This window comes from Grus americana, chromosome 6, assembly GCF_028858705.1.
Source record: "Grus americana isolate bGruAme1 chromosome 6, bGruAme1.mat, whole genome shotgun sequence".
NCBI lineage: Eukaryota > Metazoa > Chordata > Aves > Gruiformes > Gruidae > Grus > Grus americana.
The window spans coordinates 41,921,251-41,927,532 of NC_072857.1; positions in this window are offsets into that span (position 1 = coordinate 41,921,251).

Genomic DNA, 6,282 nt, shown 5'->3' on the forward strand with positions numbered 1-6,282 from the left:
AGAAGCTGAAACGGAGCTGTGAGCGATACTCACTCTACCTTATCTGGGCTTTCACGTAGGGAAACGGGGCTGGAACACAATCATCCCCTCCAGCATCTCCAGGACTGACTGGTCTACCAACACAAACATACTGTTGAACCTGAAGGAAAATCAGGCTGTGGATTTTGGCTAGTGGCAGAGGGTGGGTTCTTTGCTTTGGGCTTGCATCCTGTCCTGGAAGTCACACAGTCCCCAACCTCCAACTCTCTTGCAAAATTGAAAAGCAATCTGAGCCCAGGATAAAAATAAAGGGTCCATGGGGCCCTGTCACTCTGGGGTCAACTGACGCAGTGGACGTGCAATCAAGCTCCTTCATGTAATTTTTCCACCGCCTTTTACAGGCAGGATCTGAAATGGAGCCAAATGACGAGCAGGGGGGATAACGAATCATGAGCCTGGGGTTTCCTTTGTACAGTCAAAATCCCAAGCCAAGTTCTGCTGGCTGGGATGTTCCCGTTATCTTGCAGAATAGAACCCTGAACTCTGATGGGCTCTTTCCAAAACCCCATCCGTTGTGATGGAGAGCAACCTGCCCCAACTCAATGCTTCACTCCTTCCGGAATGAGGATGGTGGACAAGCTTGGTTCCCACAAGAAGGGGGGGAAGTCTGTGAAGACCCTGTGCAGGCACTGCTTGGCCTCCCTCCCTTCCGAGGCAGTCGTGTATCCATACTGACCTCTGCACCTCCCACATGCACGCTATGTCTGTCCACCGTTGTCATGTTTTTGGCTCCTCTTGAGTTCACACTGCCAAGGTCTTTGCAGAGCGCTCGTAGCCCTGGAGTGGAGCAACTTCCCACTCGCAGGCGTGCTGTCTCTGCCAGGATGGCTCTGGAGGAGCTCTGGATCTCGGCTCTGGAAGAGCTGGCCAATGGGGACCTCCTTGAACGAGGTGTGAGAGACACACAGGTGGCTGGCGCTCAACCCATGTGCCAGTTGCCACGGGTCGGACCACCAGCCTGTAGGTGCAGGTGGGATCTCCTTTGGCGATCCATCAGGGCGCATCCATCCGTAGCTAGCTGGCGCCCCGTTCCAGCCGGGTTTGCAGCATGTGGATGACTGCATCCAAGATTCATTAATGACCCAACCCCACGTTGCTGTTTCAGATTAAATTGTTCCCAATGCTATGCATTGTTATTTGGGAAATGTATGAATTTTTCCCATATGTCTTTGACCTATAAAATGAACATCCCTCAAAACTGAAAGGTTATTGCCAACTACGACGTGTTTTCATTTCTCGTCTTTAAGCACATTTCATGGTTTGCCAAAACTTTTTAGGAGGTTGAAACTGAAGGCCTTGACTCAGGAAAGCGCTTCAGACACGTGCCAAATAGGACTTACGCGCACACTTGCATCTAAGCACATGCTACAGGCCTGTGCTAGACTGAGATGATTTCCCAAATTGGTGCCAAAAAACATCCTCCTCTTCATTAACTCCTAGAATCTCAGATTCTGTCCTCGGCTTTATTGACAATCACCTACAGGTGAAATTTGGCTTGCAGATGTGCAGCTCCTAGATTGCACACAGCAGCTAATTATTTGGGGATTGCTGGCTGGGGCTTTGGGAAGCCATAAAAAGCCAGAGAAAGTAGAGGCTGGTGATATTTTTTAAATGGATATTTTTAAAAATACAACAGTTTGCTGAAATTTCATGGGGTGGTTGGTTTTAACAACAACAAGATCTGGCAAAAAACCAGGATGGCGTACTTCAGGAGTTTCTAAATTATTATTTTTTTTTTTTAATTTTACAATATAAAATAGTCAGTGTCCAAGTAAAATACTTAATTTCAGGCTGACTGAAATATCTCACTTAAAAAAGAATATACGGGAGGTTTCATTATTATTATTCTGGTTTGCCAGAAATTTCCAACATTTCAGTTTTCAGTTCATCCCAAATCAGTATTTTGACTTTTTGAAATTTCTGTAATAGAGAGGTCAATGCTCACATACCTATATATATTGCGAGAACTGAAAACGGAGCTGGGTAAATGAAAAGGGAATGCGAAAGTCTGACTCTAAAGTTTGTTTTTAAGAACTTGCCAGTCATCCAGGAGGAATTCAAGCTATGGCAGATACCATGGGTATCAAAGACAAGGGAATCTGTACTCTGCTTCCAGGAAAGAAACATTTCATCGTTACAAGGAAAAATACCGGATGGAGACCAGCCCACTCCCGAGGTTTCAGCATTCCTACCTGTGCTGCTAAATCCCCAAATCAAGCCTCTTCTACAGCGTGCCTTTTATCTCAGCAGCATGACTCTCTGCATGAAAGAAAACCTATATTCTGCTTCAACACATTTCTAACATAGTTACGCCGTTAACCCACAGAGCGCAGTTCTCACAGGAGATGTCTGCGATGGGGAATGGATGGCTGTCGCTTCCCTCTTGCAAGAAGCCGTCTGTGTTTTTGAGGCGAGGTCTCCAGTCCAAGAGGTCAGACAACTGTAGCAAGGCTTTGCTTGCCCTTTCCAGCTATGGAGAGCAGGCAGAGAAGTGTGTTTAGGTAATGCCCATGTGTGACTTGACCCACCTTAGGAAAGGCTGCCAAGATGTAAGATGCAGGACCACGTAGTTCAAAGCACACAGCAATCCCCCCCCCAGCCCCGGGAGTGTGGTGCAGTGCAGAGACCGAGCAGAGCGGTGATAGCAGCTGCCTGCGGTGATGGCAGCTGCCTGCGCTGGCTGCTCTCCTGCCCAGGTTAACCAGCCTGTGTGGAGCAGGGAGCATGCACCCATGGGTGCACCCACATTTCCCTCTGCTGGGACCCTTCACCTCCTGCCCTTCCCCAGTCCCAGCCTCCTGAGCTCTGGTCCTGTTTTTATCCTCTAACCCACCCCACTAAGCCCAAATTCCCATTGCAGAGCCCCCTGGGCTTGTCAAATGACCCCTCTGGTGTTTATTGGCACGGGGGACTGGTGATGGCAGGTAGAACAAGAACCATGCTGTGGTGTCTGCAGTCTGACCCATCTCCCCAGAAAAACATTGCCCTCAAATGCAAATCATGGAGTAAAGACAACACTGGACTTTGTGTGAATTAAACCCAAAGTTTTTATCTCAGCAAGATAAGGGTCAAGCAAATACACTTGGTGATCCCCACCGTCAGATCTGGTTCCCCTCCTCCTGGGACCAACGTGAGCACACAGCTTCAAGACTCCTCTAAAAGACATCAACACCGCAAACACTGAGCATCCCACCTCTGAGCCCAGTCTGAGCAGGCTGGAGAGGGGGCTTCTCCACCTACGTGCATCCCAGGCAGGTCTTAGCCATGGACAGAGCTTACATCAGCAGAGCAGCCAGAACTCTTCCACCCATCTGGCTATTATACAAGATGGCAAACAGAGAGGGGGAAAATGCCCAAATCACTTTTTTTTTTTTGAGAGGGGGGATCCGAAATCATTAAAAATGGGGTTTCCTTTGTACAGTCAAAATCCCAAGCCAAGTTCTGCTGGCTGGGATGTTCCCGTTATCTTGCAGAATAGAACCCTGAACTCTGATGGGCTCTTTCCAAAACCCCATCCGTTGTGATGGAGAGCAACCTGCCCCAACTCAATGCTTCACTCCTTCCGGAATGAGGATGGTGGACAAGCTTGGTTCCCACAAGAAGGGGGGGAAGTCTGTGAAGACCCTGTGCAGGCACTGCTTGGCCTCCCTCCCTTCCGAGGCAGTCGTGTATCCATACTGACCTCTGCACCTCCCACATGCACGCTATGTCTGTCCACCGTTGTCATGTTTTTGGCTCCTCTTGAGTTCACACTGCCAAGGTCTTTGCAGAGCGCTCGTAGCCCTGGAGTGGAGCAACTTCCCACTCGCAGGCGTGCTGTCTCTGCCAGGATGGCTCTGGAGGAGCTCTGGATCTCGGCTCTGGAAGAGCTGGCCAATGGGGACCTCCTTGAACGAGGTGTGAGAGACACACAGGTGGCTGGCGCTCAACCCATGTGCCAGTTGCCACGGGTCGGACCACCAGCCTGTAGGTGCAGGTGGGATCTCCTTTGGCGATCCATCAGGGCGCATCCATCCGTAGCTAGCTGGCGCCCCGTTCCAGCCGGGTTTGCAGCATGTGGATGACTGCATCCAAGATTCATTAATGACCCAACCCCACGTTGCTGTTTCAGATTAAATTGTTCCCAATGCTATGCATTGTTATTTGGGAAATGTATGAATTTTTCCCATATGTCTTTGACCTATAAAATGAACATCCCTCAAAACTGAAAGGTTATTGCCAACTACGACGTGTTTTCATTTCTCGTCTTTAAGCACATTTCATGGTTTGCCAAAACTTTTTAGGAGGTTGAAACTGAAGGCCTTGACTCAGGAAAGCGCTTCAGACACGTGCCAAATAGGACTTACGCGCACACTTGCATCTAAGCACATGCTACAGGCCTGTGCTAGACTGAGATGATTTCCCAAATTGGTGCCAAAAAACATCCTCCTCTTCATTAACTCCTAGAATCTCAGATTCTGTCCTCGGCTTTATTGACAATCACCTACAGGTGAAATTTGGCTTGCAGATGTGCAGCTCCTAGATTGCACACAGCAGCTAATTATTTGGGGATTGCTGGCTGGGGCTTTGGGAAGCCATAAAAAGCCAGAGAAAGTAGAGGCTGGTGATATTTTTTAAATGGATATTTTTAAAAATACAACAGTTTGCTGAAATTTCATGGGGTGGTTGGTTTTAACAACAACAAGATCTGGCAAAAAACCAGGATGGCGTACTTCAGGAGTTTCTAAATTATTATTTTTTTTTTTTAATTTTACAATATAAAATAGTCAGTGTCCAAGTAAAATACTTAATTTCAGGCTGACTGAAATATCTCACTTAAAAAAGAATATACGGGAGGTTTCATTATTATTATTCTGGTTTGCCAGAAATTTCCAACATTTCAGTTTTCAGTTCATCCCAAATCAGTATTTTGACTTTTTGAAATTTCTGTAATAGAGAGGTCAATGCTCACATACCTATATATATTGCGAGAACTGAAAACGGAGCTGGGTAAATGAAAAGGGAATGCGAAAGTCTGACTCTAAAGTTTGTTTTTAAGAACTTGCCAGTCATCCAGGAGGAATTCAAGCTATGGCAGATACCATGGGTATCAAAGACAAGGGAATCTGTACTCTGCTTCCAGGAAAGAAACATTTCATCGTTACAAGGAAAAATACCGGATGGAGACCAGCCCACTCCCGAGGTTTCAGCATTCCTACCTGTGCTGCTAAATCCCCAAATCAAGCCTCTTCTACAGCGTGCCTTTTATCTCAGCAGCATGACTCTCTGCATGAAAGAAAACCTATATTCTGCTTCAACACATTTCTAACATAGTTACGCCGTTAACCCACAGAGCGCAGTTCTCACAGGAGATGTCTGCGATGGGGAATGGATGGCTGTCGCTTCCCTCTTGCAAGAAGCCGTCTGTGTTTTTGAGGCGAGGTCTCCAGTCCAAGAGGTCAGACAACTGTAGCAAGGCTTTGCTTGCCCTTTCCAGCTATGGAGAGCAGGCAGAGAAGTGTGTTTAGGTAATGCCCATGTGTGACTTGACCCACCTTAGGAAAGGCTGCCAAGATGTAAGATGCAGGACCACGTAGTTCAAAGCACACAGCAATCCCCCCCCCCAGCCCCGGGAGTGTGGTGCAGTGCAGAGACCGAGCAGAGCGGTGATAGCAGCTGCCTGCGGTGATGGCAGCTGCCTGCGCTGGCTGCTCTCCTGCCCAGGTTAACCAGCCTGTGTGGAGCAGGGAGCATGCACCCATGGGTGCACCCACATTTCCCTCTGCTGGGACCCTTCACCTCCTGCCCTTCCCCAGTCCCAGCCTCCTGAGCTCTGGTCCTGTTTTTATCCTCTAACCCACCCCACTAAGCCCAAATTCCCATTGCAGAGCCCCCTGGGCTTGTCAAATGACCCCTCTGGTGTTTATTGGCACGGGGGACTGGTGATGGCAGGTAGAACAAGAACCATGCTGTGGTGTCTGCAGTCTGACCCATCTCCCCAGAAAAACATTGCCCTCAAATGCAAATCATGGAGTAAAGACAACACTGGACTTTGTGTGAATTAAACCCAAAGTTTTTATCTCAGCAAGATAAGGGTCAAGCAAATACACTTGGTGATCCCCACCGTCAGATCTGGTTCCCCTCCTCCTGGGACCAACGTGAGCACACAGCTTCAAGACTCCTCTAAAAGACATCAACACCGCAAACACTGAGCATCCCACCTCTGAGCCCAGTCTGAGCAGGCTGGAGAGGGGGCTTCTCCAC